General features: G+C 38.4%; 1 protein-coding gene across 1 annotated transcript in view; it reads left to right on the forward strand.

The window, feature by feature from the left end:
- The first annotated feature begins 1244 nt into the window (after nt 1-1244).
- LOC149804144 (ras-related protein Rab-29-like) overlaps nt 1245-19951 on the forward strand; it is a 52330-nt gene continuing 33623 nt past the window's right edge. The window contains exon 1 of the mRNA XM_089954094.1: nt 1245-1697. The gene's annotated coding sequence lies outside the window, so the exon portion shown is untranslated. The remainder of the gene's footprint in view (nt 1698-19951) is intronic.

Here is a 19951-nt window from a genome sequence, read left to right on the forward strand (position 1 = left end):
GAGATGAAATTTTAAAAATAAAAAATAAAAAAAAAGAAACAAGAAACAATTAAATATACATAACAATACATACATACATACGTACTCTATGGTGGCCTAAGTGGTTAAAGCGTCCGACTCGGATGAGGGAAGTCGCGGGTTGGAACCCTGGCCAAGTCATAACGACGACTCATAAAATTGGTACTAACAGATGAGTCATACCGACGACTTATCAAAATGGTACTAACAGCTGCCTTGCTAGGCGCTAAGCATTTTTGGGTTAGTGTTAGGACTTTTCGCCGTGGTGTCAGGATAATGTGACTGGGAGGAACATGATGCTATATGTCTGCGGTATGATGCCTATTTGCTATACATCACTATAAACTGCCACATTGCAGACCTCGTAGTGATATACTGAAAAATGGTTAAAGCTATGTTATAAATCCAAATCACACACACACACGCATGCTACCATGGTATAGTCTACCTTACTGTATATGTAAGTGGTGTTCCGTTACTTACCACAACAGCGACAGCATGTATGAAATTAATGTTAATGGATGATCAACAACAGCACACTGTACAAAAACCTTATATTTATATTATTCAACAAAATCCCAATCAATATTACATATGAAAAATATTTAATTTCTGGTAGCAGCACTTTAGTTTCTTTAACATTTCTGAATTTGATCTCAATTACTTCACATTACCATCTTTAGACAGATTCGATATTAGACAGGCGAAAACAATAACATGTCACGAAATCACTTTTTATTTTACACTAATTTAAAAACTTAACATACCGAATTGCAGTACTACAATGGTGGGTGTTGGAGAAATAACAAAGATATGCCAGGTCTTTGCTTAACACAGGGATCTCAAACTCAAACCACCCCGTGGGCCGCACGAGGGCATTTTCGATGACCCAAGGACCGCGCCACGTTTGTTATCTCTCATAAGATCTTGTGACGCCAATCATTAAGCGGGCCACAGGATACTGCTTGGCGGGCCGCGTGTTTGAGACCGTTGGTTTAACATATCCAAACATGAAATTTACTATTTTTATTTTGGAAAACAATGCAATCATTTGAAATATAAATGTGTTTTTAACATTTCCATCAGAACAGTTCACTAATCTTAACTTCACGCTTGAGTTTTGCTCATTGTAAACCATATTTTTGAGAGAAAACAATGTCTGATCCCGAGTTCGCCATCTTGTGTCGTTGTATACCCTACTTTAAAAATAGAACTTACCAAATCACATGACTTCAGGACATGATCCGTATGACGGCTCTTAGCTGAAAAACCGAAACATGAAAGTTATCGTTTTGATTTTTAGTTTTGGAAAACAAAGTCCATGTGTTAAATCGTGAATGTGTTTAAGAGTTCCATCAGAACAGTTCATTAGTTTGAAACGTCACCCGCGACTGCTGTGCGCATATAAAGCTATAAAAGACCTCATAAAACAACTTTCACACCGGTGATAAAATCACGTGTTGTGATCACGGGGTTAAAGTACTATCTTTTCCATTGTTTATTTATATTTTGTTAAGTATATACATGCAAATGATGAATATATAAATATAGTAATGATCACTGGATAAACATTCCTTGTCGTTTGTGCTGAACATCGAAAATAAAGGGAAGTTGGCATCGGATACAGTCACCCTATGAAAATTAGTGTAAATCCATTAATATCTCGATATTAGACTAAGGTGAGTACATGCACTCGCGGAACCCAAATTTCAAAATTTGTAAGTAAATATTACATTTAGCATCATTACATTTATATTACTTATATGTGAAAAGGTTAACAATAACATTGTTGTCAATATTTCGAATAGAATTAAATGAAAGAAGACCTGTCAATAATGGATATCTCTGTTCCAGACCATGTCATTATTCAGACCAGGAAATCAGACAACTAGGTCGAAGTCAGGTCGGTGTTTCAACTCATCTCTGTGTTCTATGTTAAAGGACAATTACAACCAATTGTTAAAGACAAGTCATCCCAATTCTTATTTTAGAAAACTTGGGCCGGAAAAATAGAAACCGATTTCCAGTTATGACGGTGTAGCTTCTGGTAATATGCACACCATAACATTTAATATATCATGGAAAATACTAAATTAAACTAAGTCCTAGCCAACCCAGGGTGACTTTCAGTCAAGACGAAGACCTTATATCAGTACATTGCCCTTAGAGGATGTTAATTAATAAGATTTAAGACCCTTGCTTTAATGATATACAAAATTGGTCTCAGTTTTAATAATTGATCCAAATTACCCTTTATCAAAATGCATGGAATGTAGTTGAATTTTGGCTGGATCCAAGTTGTCCCAACCTTGGCCTGACTTGCCTTGGGCTGAGATACTGACTTTGGTCAGAGTTTTCTTAAATTCTTTAGACTGTGTGTTTTCGCTCGACAATACAAGTATACTCCTATAGTCTGACCATATGAATATGAAATAATGTTAGATTATATGGTCTGATATGAATGAGTTAAGTGTAATAAATGAAGTTTTCAAATAAAAATGTTCATACTATTTATTTATTTTATGAAATCCATCATTCAGTATATTTTATACATATTTACTTGGTTACAGTTATAACTTCCTCAGCAGGTTGTGTGTGTTTGTGTGATCTGGATTTTTAACATAGCTTTAGTAATTTTTCAGTCATATCACTACAGTGTCTCCAGCGTGGCAGTTTATAGTGATGTCTAGTACTGGGGCATCATACCACAGACATGTAGCATGATGTCCAACCCAGTCACATTATCCTGACACCAGGCCAACCAGTCCTAACACTAACCTCTTAATGCTGAGTACCTAGCAAGGCAGCTGTTAGTGTTAGTACCATTTTTATAAGTTTTTGGTATGACTTGGCGGATGCCCTAGCCACTAGGCTACCGGTGCAGTCTCAGATGGTCTATGTTGAATTGTAATGTTTTTATACCGAAATCCTTTACCAGAAATATGGATTTGCTTCTTGTAAACCTTATGTAACATTTACTATGTTATGTATAATTTTGGTGCTTTATTAGTCTTAATTTGTGTCTTGCACTGTCACATTCAAAATAAGAAAAATGGAAACTAAATACATCTGATGAGAAGTGCAGAATAGTGTCAGTGATAGAATACCAATGGTGTCAGAATTGCAGGGGAAGCAAAGTTAACTTTCATTATCATTGTTATTTCTATAATTTTATAATTTTTGTCATGTATGTTGTTAGTCCTGGGTAGCCTAGTGGTTAGAGCAACTGCCTCAGATGCAGGAGGTCGTGGGTTAGAACCCTGGCCGACTCATACCAAAGACTTATAAAAATGATACAAATAGCTGCCTCGCTAGGCACAGATTCATCCAAGGTATTGTTAATGACTTTATTTTTTATTTTTTTTAAAAAGGGTAACACAGTTAGCTATAAACTAATCTACCTTGAAGCCCTCATGCAAAGGAAGTTATTTATTTGAGGTGCATCTCTGAAGCCACTCTATATATTAGGTTTGGAAGAAGATATAAGAGTGGGCATTTCTAGTCTCAGTTGGAATACTATTCCAGAGCAAACTTCCAGAGTATTGGAAACTTTTTAAAAATTAATTCCTTATTTGGTTTGGGAATTTTATACTGTTTGGTAGACATGGAATGATGGATCGCATGTGGGGAGTATTGCCAGGTAGCCTATACTGGAATAGTGATTGTAAATATTCAAGATCACTATTATGGGATATCCTGTACATTAATTTGGCTTTTCTCAAAAGGATTCTGTCTTTAATAGGTAATATTATTACCAGCTAAATTTTCCTTGCTTTCTTTCTGGATAATGATGTTAGCCCAAATGCTCTTTTTTGAAGATGTGCCAGCTTTGCCATGTTTTTATCATTTGAATTTCCCCATACTGTATTACAGTAGTCTAAATAGGGTTGTATGTAACTGTTATAAAATAGTTTTCTGTGCCTTTCAGGGAGAAAATGTCTTACCCTACTGAGAAGCCATAAACTTGAATTGACTTTGTTACTGATATGTTTGATATGTTCAATCCATGATAGGTTATTATCCACCAAAACACCAAGTAGTCTGTCATGACAGACCATTTGCAAATTTTTATCCTTCCATGTCAGACATAGTTCATCACTAATAAGACTTGTCCTTTTGTGCCGTGTTGAGATAAGCAATATTTTAGTTGACCAGTATCTACCACCATGCCATTGCATGTGCACCAGTTGTCCAGTTTATTTAGGGCATTTCTAAAAAAAAAATTTTGAGTTCATGCTTTGTGTTTTTGATATCTGACAATGTTGTGTTATTTCCATAGAGATCTGTAGATGATATTGAGTCCCTTAGTAAAAGTGGTAGGTCATTAATATATAAAATAGATTGTAATGGACCTAGAATTGAGCCTTGTGGTACTCCATATCTAATTGTTCCAAGTTCAGACAGAACATTATTTAAATAAACATATTCTCTCAATTAAGTATGAAGTAAACCATCTAACTGTGCTTTCATCACATTGGTAGATTATCAGTTTTTTCTAAAGGGTTTCATGATCCACCATGTCAATAGCTTTCCTGAAATCTACAAATACCAATCCTATTCTACCTTGGTCAAGAGCTTGAAGCCATTTATCAGTTAGGGAGATCAAGGCAGTCTCACATGAATGTTTCTGTCTAAAGCCTGAATGATTAGGATGTAACTGCAAGTGTTTGGTTAAATATGATATGAATGAGTCATGGAGATGTTTTTCAATCAATTTTGATAAGTTTGGTAGTATTGAGATTGGCCAGTAGTTATCAGCATCATCCTTAGAACCAGATTTGCGAAAAGGAGTTACTTTTGCAGTTTTGCATATTTTGGGGACAGATGAGGTTGCAATATTTAAATTTGTTATGAATGTTATGCTATCTACAATTGCAGAGGCAGAAGATTTAATGAGTCAATCTGATCCAGCCCTGTAGCTTTCTTGGTATCAAGTTCACTAAGATATTTTTTAACAAAGTTTTTTGATACTGGTGAGATAGAGAAACATACCTTCTTAGAGATTTTGCTGCTGCATAACTTTTTCGGTTCATTAAAGTTGTTTTCTATCACTGGTTCTTTTAACTATGTGGTAATGTTGGTGCAAAAATCATTGAAAACATTTGCAATGTCAGCGTCATCAGTGACTGTTGTCATTTAGCAGAAGTGAGTGAATTTTATTTGACTGATCTTAGTGTGTTCCAAATGGAGCTTGTGTTGCTTTTTTTCAAGCAATGATTGATATTAAGTTTTTTTAGCTTTTTTAATCATACTTGTTGTTGTTGTAGGGTTTAACGCCATTTTTCAGTGCACAGTAGGCTATACATGGTGGCCAGTATTAATGGTGGAGGAAGAACCCGGGAAATCCCTGGAAAGAAACACCAACCCTCGAGAAGCTACTGGCAAGCTTTCTCACATACCCACATTGGCCGAATCCAAGACTTGAACCCATGCAGACAGAGGTGAGATGGCGGTGATCCGTAACGGAGAGCACTTTAGACCACTCAGCCACTCAGGACCCCAATCATACTTGTTATTTTATTTCTCCAGACTTTATATTGTGCATGGTTTCCCATAGCTTTGAATTGGTCTCATGTTTTCATCGTGTCTAGGATTTTAGTAGTAAGCCAATTAAGTTTAATTCTTTACTCTATGTACTTTTGGTGGTGCATGCTTAGAGACTACATCCCTAAATCAGTCAGTCCGCACCCTCAGAGCTTCATCAATGTCATCCAAATTTTGGATCATATTCCATGGAGCTTATATAGGTCATTGAGAAATTGTTCTTCATAAAATTTTTGAATGATCTGTAAGTGATAGTTTTATGTATATTTTTCTTATTTCTCTTGCATTTATCTTTTCTTGTCAAAAAGTAGGATAGTGGTTACTAAGACCAACATTGGTATATTAACATGAGCCACATTGTCTGGTATGTTGGTGTAAATGTGATCAATAAGAGTGCTTGATATTTATGTAACCCTTGTGAAGTCATTTACCAGCTGGACTAGACCTAATGATTCAATAAATTCCATCCAGTTGTTCCTTACTTGAGTATTGAGAAGGTCCTTATTTATATTGCTGATTATAAATGTTTCTTTCTCCTGTGCTAGAACATTTTCCATTTGTTTCAAAAAGTTATAATTCCAAATTGCTTTGGAGGAAGGTGGTCTATAAATTAAACCAATTTTTGCATTACTTTGAAAAATTTCCACCCAGATACTCTCAGTTTCATGTGATTCCATGTCGAGTTGCCTTTCTGCATTTACATCTTCCCTAATGTATTCAACAGGACCTCCCCTGTGGTCTCTCTGTCCCTGCATAATGGTTTATTGTAACCTTGACAGTGAAATAGATTATCATTGTGGTTAACATTTAATTTGATTTTAGTGATTCCTTAAACATGTATATTATTTTCCACAGAAATCAACATTAACTTAATCTGGTCCGTTTTTCCCACTATACCTTTTGCATTTAAGTGACCTATGTTAAGACCTTTTGTATTTAGTTTCATATCAATTATATGTATGTCATCATGCAGTGGGGTACTCACTGAGATTGTCTCCATACGATGTTTATCATTCTGATTTCTATTTCCATATTTAAATGTTCATACATGTATATATTAGCATCTTCAAGGTCACATACAAACCCTGAACATCTGTTAACTTTTGCATTTACCATAGTGTCCATTGTATACTCACTAGGTACATTTAGATTTGTTATAAACGAAGCATTGGCATTCTCCTCTTTGCCAGCTTCCTAATATATATAATACATTGATTGACAGTCTTTTTTTGTTTGTGTCCATATTTATCACGTCTGAAGCACTGAGTCTGTTTGCCATGATGGCATACCTCTGTCACATGCCCCATTTCTCTGCAGTAGAGACAGTACTCTTCATTATAGTGCCTGAAAATGGGGGGCATACATGCTAATATTTCTCAGTAGTTGAGAGGTTAATATTTCTCAGTAGTTGAGAGGTTCCTTTTCTACTTAAATGAATTTTGTCTCCGTGGTAGAGGCTTAAGTTGACACGAGGAGGTAGTCCTGATAGCCTTTTTTTACATGCGTCTGGGCTGCAATACCTAGCAGCATACATTAAACTTTCAAAATCTGTTCTGATTTGATTTAGTGACCTTCCATCACTGGCATCATTTCCACCTCCTAAAATAATAATTTGGTTGCATTTGGTTAGGTCAGTATTCATTATTCTGTCCTTGATGTTGTCGATTATTGCACCTCTTAGAGTCTGTATATATGTTTTAAAAAGTCTCCTTGCTGTTATGCCAATTATTAAAGTCCTATCTTTTCTGGCTTGGGATTTCATGTGTTGGACTCTGGTTTGTATTTCAGACGCATCTCTTGGAGGAAGGGGTGCTGAAATTGGTGTCCCAGTTGTGTGAGCTAATCTAGCTGATGTTGACACATTTGTCTCAGCACTGGGAAATGCAGTTGTTGGTGCAGACTTATCTGAGCTGAGGGCCATGGGTGTACACTTATTGCTGTTGCAGGTGTGACATATGACAGAGGGGGTACTGTTGTTTGCCATGCAGGTTTACTTTGGGTATCAGTTGTTACTTGCATAGTCATTTTACATTTTCATTTGTCTGGTATTGGGATTGTCTGTGTCTGAGCATCTGACACTGTTGCTATTTGGGAGTCTGTCAGAATTGCTATTTCACATGAGGTTACTTGCTCATTAATCTTTCCCTGTGCTGACTTAATTGCATGTAACTCTAGTTTTAATTCTTCAGTTTGGGCCTCCAAGGTCCTAATTGTTTTTTTATGTACACACATGGAGAAATCATTATGGTTTAAGCCATCACTGTAATGGTCTTGATTGATGGAGCATGTAATTGCCAGACACTCTGGAGGAGTGTTAATTTTATTGCCTGAGTCATCTAGGTCAAAGACTTTAGGAGCTGTTTCATGTTTGGTACTATATCTAGTTACTGGTGTAGATGTGGGCATATAACTTCATTGTCCTGTCATTTTGGTAAAGGAAATTATATATACATGGGCTGTCTAGCATGGCCCCTGTAGGGAGGGGTGGGACATGGGGGGGTGAAATGTTGCATGTTTATAGGCCAAGAAAATTGTGGATATTTGCAATTGCTTTTATCTCTTGTTTTGTTCAGACTAAACAGATGCAAATTTGCATTTGGTTTGAATACTTTACATTATCTCATAACAAGATGTATGAAATCAGGAACTTATGAACTTAAATGTACAAGCTCTGTGGCAAATGAAAAGAGAAACTGAAAAGTGCTTTAAATTTGTGGACCATATCATGCATGTAACAGCCAGAAAATACTTTATATTTAGCCAAATTTTCAATAAGTGAAATGATACTCATCAGGTCTTTGTACGTCCAGATAGTTTTGTCAATGACAAATGAGTGGCAGTTAATTTGATATAAAATAAATCTTATTCCTTTTGTGACTTGATTCGGAATACATGTCACTCTTATTGTTACTTAATTCGGAATACATCTCACTGCTGTTCAATTTCACTTATAGCAGTTATCAAATCTGACATTGTCTACCTTGCAACCACTGACTTTAATATATGAGTAACGTATATTCTTGCTTATAAGTTCAGTCCAACAAACAATAACAGACCCAGATATGCTGGCGTATTAATATCCATGCACAATATGGCTGTTCAAACCGTTTGAATAGCATGCGATGGAAAAGGTCATGGAATGTCGGATTATTTCCATATTGTTCCTGTTTGAACAGCATCCTCTCGGATGTGAGTGGATTAACTTCAACTTACTTGAGGAGAGCCATGGGTAATCGTAGTTATACTTATAAAATTGGTACGTTTTGGCAAGGTTTAATTTCCACCAAGGTATGCTAGAACAAATTCATATAAAAAGATAGATGTTGAAAACAAAACGAGAACGTCTCAACAATTAATTAAATATATGCACTTTTAGTTTTTAATGTTATTCATGAAAAGTTTTAATAAACAAAATGTAGAGGGAGTTATTTGGTTTCAATAACCTGAAAATATTACATATGTTACTGTTGGTGATGCCAGATATCTGACCATTGTGACATAATTCATGAAATATCATCCATGTGCTCTAGGGTAGTTCCAAATGGTCATTATTTACATCAGATTTTTTCTTGCATGCGATGAAAAGGCTGAAGATGTTCTGATTGATTGTGCCATGAGTAGTGTATGGGGATGATATATCAACAGTGGAAAAATACATTACAGACCCCCCTTGGGATGATATAGCAACAAGACTTTTCAGATCACTCTGGGACGATATAGTGACAATTTTTATCTTTATAGTTTTGAGCAAAAGTTTCAATAGGTACTATGTAGACATGATTGTGATGATGTGCTGTTAACCCAGTATGTAGAACCCATTGCTAAAGATGGAAACAAAAGTCATTCATTTTGTCCCTTGTATGATTTGGAATGAGTTTATAATGTTTGATTTACGCCTAAAATTGGGACAAGAGGAATGGTTACTTGTGCGAGAAAGATATACGGTGAAAAGAGAAAATTGGGAGGGTGTTAACTTGGAGGAAAAGCCATGTAGTTCATTTGTATGCCTCTTTTATAATCAAAATCAGAAGAAGACACAGTTTGTGATACAAGTCATTGACATAATACAGAGAATTATTATATATTGAATTGCACTACAGCATGCATTGTCAAAGATCCAATAATTACATATTTGTGTGTAGATGTATGTATGACTGTGTTTACATCTGACTTTGTATGTATGTATGTATGTATGTATGTATGTATCTGGGTGGTGGTGGTTGGTAATGGAATAAACAAAATACCAGTCAGGCACACAGTAATAATTGCTCTTATTGTAAATAACTCAGGTTGTTCCCATCAAGGTGTTTGTGCATTTAATTTTTGCAGAATGGTAATGTTTTAAAAAGAAAATAAATATATAAATGCAAAGCTTCGTTTTGTTTACTTCAATCCATATTGTTATTCATTTAATAGACCATTTCAATGCAGTGGTTTAAATTTGGTAATGGAATCCATAGCAGTACCATGTTATATCCTTAATCATGTTATAATGAAGGCATTATAATGAGGTAGAGGAGAGATCATATTATAATGAAGCTTTAAAATACATTAGAGCTGAGGTCATGTAATAGTAAGACCTTATAATGAGTTAGAGCTGAGGTTATGTTATAATGAAGGCCTTATAATGAAGTAAGAGCTGAGGTCATGTTATAATTAAAACCTTATGAGGTAGAGTTAAGGTTATGTCATAATGAAGGCATTATAATGAGGTAGAGCTGAGGTAACATTATGATGCCTTTGTAATATACTAGAGCTGAGGTCATGTAATGACGGATGCCTTATAATGAAGTTACACTGAGGTTATGTTATATATGTTATAATGAAGGCCTTATAAATGAGGTAGAGCAGCAGGGGGGGGCGAATCGGACATTTTGTCCAATCGTCATTTGGTTTAATTAATACTTTCTGCACTCAGCGGATCCGGTGTCGTCAGCGCCCGGTAAAAAAAAAAACGACGTCGTCGTCGGGGGGGGTCGTCCAATCGTCATTTGGTTTAATTAATACTTTCTGCGCGCTGATCCCAGCGTCGTCAGCGTCCGGTAAAAAAGCGCAACGACTGCGTTGATGTCATTGCCCCCCCCCCTGCTGCTAAGGGGCTATTTACAATGAAAATTATTTACAACTAACCGAATATTTGGTTAAGTCCGATACGATATCGTGTCCGAGGATCATGTAAATTTATCGTTACAAATCCATGTGGGGTCGACTGAGCATGACTAAAAAAGTTTCGAAAACCATTAAAGTCCATGTCTGCCAAATATTTCGTAGCGTGTGTGTATCAACGCCGTTGAATACAGCAAGAATATTACAGTTGTCTCTGATTACTTTTGGAATCTGAGTGTATCGTTGAGTGACATATATCACGTCGGTGTTTTTATGCCTGCCTCTGGAAAATATCCTAGCTGGGTTTTTTTGATTGTCTAACATAACATCATCGTACACGACTAGATTGTTAACGTCGCCATCAATATCATCAATACCTGGTGCATCATTGATATCTGTAATAAACTCAATAACATTTTTTTCAGCGATCGCTGATGCATTCTCGTTAAAATCTTTCAACACCTCGTAGCATCGTTGATCATCCACGCTAGGGGCGATTAAATACAACTTATCCCACTTCATCCATCTCATTATTAAATTGAGTAACAATTGCGTCTTGCCGGATCCAGATGGTCCGATGATAATCATCCGGATCGAGTTTGGTAACGCTGCAACATGCTTAACTGGTTCTCTTGTTTTAGTCGCCGAAAAATCAATTATATTCATATCTCTATACATAAATTATGGATTTATATTGTGTGAAGTGTAGAGTGCATACTGGCACAAATGATATGACAACCGTTACAACAAGAAATAACATCGGCACTTACTGGTAAGTGTGTACAATGCGGTACAAAGAAATTTAGATTTATTTCTATTAGACCCGGGGATGTTTTAAAAAAAGGCGAGGAGGTGATATTGCAGCCAAGTTATCAAAACTCCCCGGAACACCGTGGGCAAAGTATCCAGGAGAAAAGCACCTCCCAGGATATAGCTACTGTGGCCCCGGAACACGATTAGATATCAGACTCGATGATCAAAATCAGCCCAAACCCGGTGAGTATCCAATAAACGCTATCGATAAGGCGTGTCATGCTCATGATGTTGCTTACTACAAAAGTAGCGATCTGCAACAGCGTCATATCGCGGATGTAAAATTAATTCACGCGTTAAATGCTATTCCTGATAAATCATTCAAAGAAAAATTGGCTTCATGGTTGGTAAAATCGGCTATGAAAGGTAAATTAATGATTGGAAGCGGAGCTTCTCGCGCTGGTAATTGAAAACGCTAGCGTTTATAATAACAACATGGAATCCATCTATTATTCTCCGAGAGGATACTGGAAGGGGAAGGCCGCAATTGGTAAACTCGCAAGCGCTGCAAAGGTAACAAAGGCCGTTGCGGCTAATTGGTTATCCAAACAGGCTATATGGCAAATTTATCTACCACCGCCTAAACAAATCAACTTTTCGCGCTTTGATGTCAGCGTACCCAATGAAGTTCATCAGGCTGATATACTATTTCTGCCGCATGACAACGGTTACAAATACGCGCTAACCGTAGTTGATGTTGCGAGTCGATACAAACAAGCGGAGCCGTTAAAAACAAAGTCAGCAACTGAAGTAGCCGATGCGTTTGAGCGGATTTACCGAAGGGGTCCTCTGCGCTGGCCAAATCTATTACAAGTTGATCCTGGCAATGAATTTCGCGGCGCTGTTTTATCAACGCTGAAACATCATAGCATCGCGATACGAAGAGGTCATGCTGCGCTACATCGTGATCAGGCAATTGTTGAACGATTCAATCGGACTCTTGCTGAACGGTTATTTGGATATCAATATGCGAAAGAATTCATCCAGGAAAAACGATCTCGTGAATGGGTTAAAAGATTACCAGGCGTAATTTCAGCGTTAAATAACGAGATTACCCGAGCAATCAACATGAAGCCCAGCGACGCGATTAAAAAAAAGTATATACCCGGAAGATCAAAAATAGATAGCGTTTCCAAGCCGATTCTCGGCGATGTCACTGTTAGATATCTGTATGAACCAGGAGAGCTTGAAGGCGGTAAAAAAAGAGCTACTGATCCTATTTGGAGTGTTACCACACATAACATATCAACGATAACACGATCAACTGGTAGACCACCGATCTATAGACTGGATTCAACTGCCCCACAGCGGGGGTTTACACGCGAGCAACTACAAGTGATACCTGACGATACTCAATTGCCCCCGCGTGGTCTTAACTAGCGCCGTTGCGTCTATTGCACTCAAGACAGGTCAACCTCACATTGTTTTTGACATGACCGAGACTGTTATCGATCCTGTCCACGGTAAATTGGCGAGCGTCTTTATCCGAATAACGCCAGCGCATTACACAATTGCAACTCGCGCAGTGATTATTCTGTTGTTGTCGTAACGCAATTATTAATTCGGCATCAATATCAAAACGCCGCTGTTTTTTTTTTATCCTGTTGGCGGTAACGCGAGAGTTTTCTATCAATGACGCTTGCATCGATGATGTCATCGTTGTCACTGGCTTCGTCAATAACAATTCTTCGAAGCTGATTTATCCTCCGTACTCGGGACACTGCAAGATAGACTAGATTTGACCATTCGATGCGATTATCAACCATCCAAACAATTGTATCCGTGATAGTCAATCCCTGCGAGGAATGTATTGTCGTTGCGTATCCTAGCGTCCACGGGGATTTATCAGCACGTAGCGCGTCCTCGACGACGCTGATATCAACGAGCACAATATCATTCAGCACAAGAATTTGTTTTTTTGTCCCTGACGCTGTCGGGCCCGGGATTTCAACTTCAGTGTTCTGCCGCTGTGTGTCCGCGGGTCTATAACATAACGGCACTGGGCGTGTTGGAAACTTTTCCTTATGCAACGTAAACAACTTCCGCTGAAGTGTGTCTCTGACTATCTTTCTACTCGCTACAATCAAATCGTTTGGTCTCCATGTTTCCCAGAATTCATTTAACGGCGTTTCCGGAATCACCTCGCGGATTATTTCACATTGAACTCTATCCAGCTGTAATCTGATTAATTTTTTAACCTCGCGCAGTTGTTCATCAAGTGCTCGGTAATCAGTATCGGTTTCTTCATAATAGTCCACAAAACCCTTTAACCAATCATGTGGACCCTCGCCGACAAATGGTGGTGGTTGGCCATGATCTCCGCACATTATCACCGCTGTATTCGCGCGCAGCAACCACTCAAGAAACATTTGTAAAACATCTAACGAAACAGTACATATCTCATCCCAGATGATAACCTCAGGAATAAATTTTTCCCCCATTCGATCAGGAGTCCACTCACCGCCGCTGTATTGAAAAAAGCTGTGATAAGTAACGGCGTCAACATTTCGTTGTTTTATCTCTCGCGCTAGTCTATGGGTCGGTGTAAGCACGATTATACTTGCCCGCGTTCGAAATAATTCAATTGCCCGAGTCGTTTTTCCCGACCCGCCACAGCCGCTTAAATAAACTGTTTTATATCTACAAATTGGATCAGAACACGGTGGTGCATTAGACCATTCTGATAGATTATCACCGCGTAAGTAATTATTTTCAACGGTGACATCTGCTGACGGGGAATAATCGCGTCGTATTTCATTTTTAATTCTCCATATACCCCAACTCTCGTCCGGACTAGTAAACTCGGCTATGTTTCCTTTATACTTTACGTCTATGTAAAATGAATCAATCGCAACTCTAACCGCGGTGTCGGGAAATCTATTTATCATCGAGAATAAATTGATAGTGGCATAACCCAGCATAGACGCCCTCAAATGTGGATATGCCAGGCTGTCTCCATCGCTGTAGGTAACAACTGTACCCGACCTTGTTCCATTGGACAAGAAAGCTGTTTTGCAGTTCACGTATCTATTTTTTGCCACTGCGTCCTTGATTACAAAATCATATTCTGCATCATCTATAATCAGCCGTGAGCAATATCGTTTGTAGTCGCACTTTTTTCCACCTTGTGTGAACTTACCAATTATTCTTCTACCGAGATCTTTTGCCTCGCGGTTTCGTTGGTTGAATATCTTTTTGGACCATACGATGATATATTCCTCGTTGGCATCAATGTGTTTTCTGGACTCGTCAATTATGCTATCTAGACGCTCTGGTTCTGGTAACCAGACTTCAGTCTGCGCCCGGTATGATATAATCGCGTCACTGACAATCAACGATACAAGCATGCTACAATCAATCATATACCGTAGCAGCGCTATTGGCAGCCACTTCTTTTCAGTCATGTGTCTACCAATCCAAATATAGCAACAGCGATGAAGTCCTGCCGCGAATTCAAATGATACTATGCGAGCGAATCCGGTTAAATCAAAATCAGGCAGTGGTCCATTAATAGCAACATGAGTCATTTCATGTCTGGGGTGTCCAAATCGTTTAAAGTACTCAGCGGCGGATCCATACCCAAGAAAACTCGCTGGATAACAGGCAACCATATCAACGGAAATCATAGCGTCGCGGTTGTATTCAGTGTTCCATAGTCCACCGTGATAGTATTCCAAACAACTGGATTGTACATCCGGTAGAAATTCCCTGCGCGTTGGTCTCCACGCATTTTTCCTTGCTGCAACATGAGCCGCAACCGATGGAATCGTAAAACAATTTGTTAGCAGTTGTTCATCATGCTCTTCAAATTCCATGGCGGTTTTTTTCATCTTGTTGTGAAACGCTTCAGTGCGATATAATTCACCGTTTGGTCTTACAAACTGATCAAAGGTATCCGCATCGTTTTCAGCGCTGCGAAGTAACCACACTGACACAGGGTCGTTTTTACACAAACAAGCAATAGCATTAAATAATTTCCTCTCCGCGAGAAAACCATCCTCTCCCAGGAATTCCCCCGGGATATACTTTACTGTTCTATCCTGTGGAAATATTGTGACCGCGGGCGTCCACGCGTGTTCGTTATGATCAATAATTTTGATTGGGGCTCCCTTTGATTTATACTTTGATTCATATAATACTTCACCGGTTATTGTTGTAACGGTTATTGGAAATCTCAACGACGTTTCTAATTTCGCTATGTCGCTGATGGTTGCTCCTTGCTCGCGCACTGTCTCCTCCCATTGGTTTATTTTGCTACGTCGTAAATCGGTCAGTTTATTTCCTCGACACGCATTTGTAAAATGCTCTATTACTCATTCTGCTACACAATTTATCCCCGTTGACTGTTTCATCGGCGCTAGTTTTCCGATATCAGGTTTCTTTTTTAACGGGTATATTCCATAGACAACTGCTGTTTCAGGATACGCTCGTTCATAGTATGGTCTGTCAGTTCCGGTTAACAGCCCTGGCTTGGAGTCGCGGCTAACAATGACTGATTTCTTGTCGCTGAGAACCGGTTCAAATTTATCACGTATGATCCAATTACCTGATTCCACCCGGACAATGAATTTTACTCTGAAGAAATACTTTTTACCGTCAAGTTGTGATATTATTGTTGCTGTGCGGTTGTCGTTCATGGTAGCATCAACAACACCATCAATTCGAAATGTTGACCAACTATGAGATGCACCATCACGCTTAAATTCATTGATACAATCGCGTATTTTATTCAACAGGGTTCTATCGTTTATTAATGCTTTTGGTGCATCCTTGAGGACTCTATCGAGATTAAACCTAATATTTTTCCAGGGCTTAATTGCTGCTAATCTCTCGAACTCCTCCATATAATTAAAACAAGTATTTAAATGAAAGAATATAGTATAATGAATCACTGCAAATGGTTGATGATTGGGTCGACAACCCCGTGCAATAAATCATGTAGAGGTGAATTCTGCGGGTATCATTTACAAAGCGTTCGTAATGGTTTTCTTGGCCCCCTCCCGTGCTTGGTTTGCCACGTTGGTGTAAGAGGAAAATCACAGTTGTGTATCAATTGTGGCGGAAAGCGATACAGAGAGTTAAAACGTTATTACGACAAGCGAATAAAAAACGCCGTCATTGACTCCGTCAAGGACAAAATCATCAAAGCTCCTCAGGACTACATTGCAAGGTTTATAATTAAACCAAATAATGAATTAGACAAGTAGTATTATTATACAAATGAACCAAGAATTTCAGCTGCATCCTGTGCTCGTTAATTACGAGGCATCTTGCGACGGCGTTGTTAGAAACCGCAGACTAAAAAAACCAGTTGATACCGTAAATAATCACGGGTATTTGGTGTTTGGTGCCGGGGGGAAAATTTATCTTGTTCACAGGGTGGTATATGAAGCGTTTAAGGGGCTAATCGAGGATGGTTTCGTTATTGATCATATTGATGGATGTCCTCAAAATAATTCTCTTATAAACCTGCAAGCTATCTCTCAGAGTGAAAATAGTAAAAAAGGCCAAACTGGTAAATGCTCAAAGCAAGCAAGGGGTGTCAAATCGTTTGATACATCAACGCACGAAGAAAAAATATTTCGGTCAATGAATGAGGCAGGAAAATATTTCAACATTTGTAGGGCCTCAGTACGATTTGAGGCAGAACGAGTATATCAAACAGCTTTATCAGGTAAAAATGGACACATAATTCGATTTTCGTATATAAATAAATCCTCCGATTATATCAGCGAGTGACAAGGTCACCGTGACGAATTGTCTGTTTCAACCAACTGTAATACTTGATACTAGATAACACACCTCGGGATTGATATGCAGGGTTCATTTTGTAAAATAATTTTTTTTTTATTTAGAAATAAGATGTTTTATAAGAATATGAATATCGAAGACATCAATAATATATTAACCGAGATTTCAAAATTAAAAAATCAAGGAATTGAATTATCTGATGGTCTCAACAGCGAAAGAATATTATCCGATTATGAAATTATTAACGAACAATCGAAACGGGGGCGTTTTACTCTGGCCCGCGAGTACGCTTTTATAAAACGATTACAACATACGATTAATGAAAACCTGTACCACAATGACGTAAATGCATTCATTGGACTATTTACTGCCGTTGAAATAATACGAAAAAACTCGGACGTGTTTATGAACGACGGCGGGAGATTTCTAGTAAGATCAAAAACATTAGAAGGATTATAGACGAAAACTCCGTGGAGCCCCCAATTTAATGGCATACCTGTTCACGTAGCGTACAGAAGTGAATTTTTACGTTGTATACATTTTTTTTTTTCCCCCGATAGGTCGTGGTAACGTGCGTCTGACGCTGCCACAGGGAAATTAGAAATTACGGAGCAATTTGCAATAATGGTAGGCGAATCACTTACTACTCGGCTAGCCAGAGAGCGGCTAGCAGCGCTTAAAAAGTTCATACCGTTACGAGACAGGGTCCGAAAACAACTTCAAACGCGGCAACAACTACAAGCTGATTTTGCTGTTGGAAGCGAACAACTCTTTGCCCCGGTAAAAAGCGCAACTGTGCCCGTCCTCGGTGCGCTTGAAAAGATAGCGGCTCAGACCGAGCAAACAAAAGAGTCTCTGGAAACACTTCCTGCGAAAATAGCGGTTGCTACAACACACCAACGGAGGGAAAGGCCGCCACCACTCGCTATAACGGACCCACAAGAACCTTATGTTACAATGGCCGATGAAGAAGAACTAGGCGCCACCGCAAGAGAACCAGAAGAAGAAATACCGGAAGAAATACAGAAAGAGGGGAATATACCCCGTAATGTACTTAAAAAGAGCACAATAGACACAATTAGAAATCTTGACGATGAAGAATTAGTTAATTTTACTGTTACAAATTTTGCTAAGGGCACACGAGATGAGCATATCAATAGCGGCTACGAGAAAAATGTAAATTCGGTGGAAAAATGGACAAGAATAGTGTATTTAGCAAGTAGATATAAAGACGAATTATCACGTCGTGGTGATCCCATTTACGACGCATTCCTCGATAAGGTTAAAAGTAGGAAACCAAAAAAAGGAAAAGGATACTCTGTTGGTAAAGACGTTACTTGTCCTGGTAATGTTCTCAGTGATATATCACGGCTGGAAGTACTAATCGGAGGAAAACGAGCCGGAAATAACTCTCCGGAAATAATCAATGAGGCCGCTGATATTTGCAGGCGGTTATTTGCTGGTGGTATCATGGACATTAATGTATATCGAGAACTCATTGACGAGTTAGTGGATGATTAAAAAAATTATAAAATTGTCGTTTTTTGTCAGTTTTTGGTCGTTTTTTGTCAGTTTTTGGTAGTTTTTTGTCAGTTTTTGGTAGTTTTTTGTCAGTCTTTACAGGTGAAAACCCCAGGAAATCATTTAGAGAAAATCGATATTTTTTACCAAAAACTGACAAAAAACGACAAAAAACGACAAAAATTGACAAAAACCGCGGATTTTTACCGCCGATGAAAACCCCAGGAAATCATTTAGAGAAAATCGATATTTTTGACAAAATTTATAATTCGGTGGTGGGGGGGTGGTGATCAATTACTAATTGGAAAACACTGGTGTTTTATAATAAAATGATCATACACTACAACCATGATAAACCAGTCAGCGTCTACGTGGTAAACTCACGATTGCCTGTATACCGCGCGTGGTACGGAGACGGTCTCGGTAGCACCATTGCGGGGTTATTTACAAGAATGGCTCCAAAAGTGGCGCCGTTAGCCAAACAATTATCAATGAAGGCTATTGATGTTATTCGTGATAGGGGTATTAGTGCTATTGGAGATGTTGCCGGAAGGGCGTTTTCTGTCGCACGAGATAAACTAGCATCGTTGGTGAGAAAAAGAAAACAGAAACCACCGGTGATGCCATCAACGACAGTGATGCCTGCAAATGTCAGTAAAGTAATAAATAACGCCGTGGAAGAAAAACTAGAGTCATTGATGGCAAAGCCATCCACCGATGCAACAACCAACGCGCTCATGAACGCGATAGCGGGAAGTGGTTTAAATTCAAAGAATTTACGACATAAACGATGTTGATGAAAATCGTAGATTTTCCACTCAAAGAGTTTCGCAATTGAAAACATCAACATGATAAATAATAAAATGTTTGCGCGAACCGCTGATCCCGCGTTTGATATGGACGCCCCAGTGCGCAGGGATGATTCTGTCTGTGATTATCAATTTTATTCCTATCAACCACCACAAGCCGACCTATGATCGCGAATTGAACTTCAAGTCCAAGATACCAGTAAATACTTTTTGCCGTGTGAAGCGTTTATCAAAATTGAGGGAGAACTTGTAACAAATGCTGCCGATAATGCGCCATACGCAAATGACGGTCGTGTTCGAGTTGGCTTTGTCAACAACGGTATTGTGGCGTTATTTGAGAGTGCCAGATATCTTATTGACGGGCGAGAAATTGAATCAATAGAACGTGA

Source organism: Sinohyriopsis cumingii, chromosome 3 (genome assembly GCF_028554795.1).
Source record: "Sinohyriopsis cumingii isolate HCF-2022 chromosome 3, ASM2855479v2, whole genome shotgun sequence".
In the NCBI taxonomy this organism is placed as follows: domain Eukaryota; kingdom Metazoa; phylum Mollusca; class Bivalvia; order Unionida; family Unionidae; genus Sinohyriopsis; species Sinohyriopsis cumingii.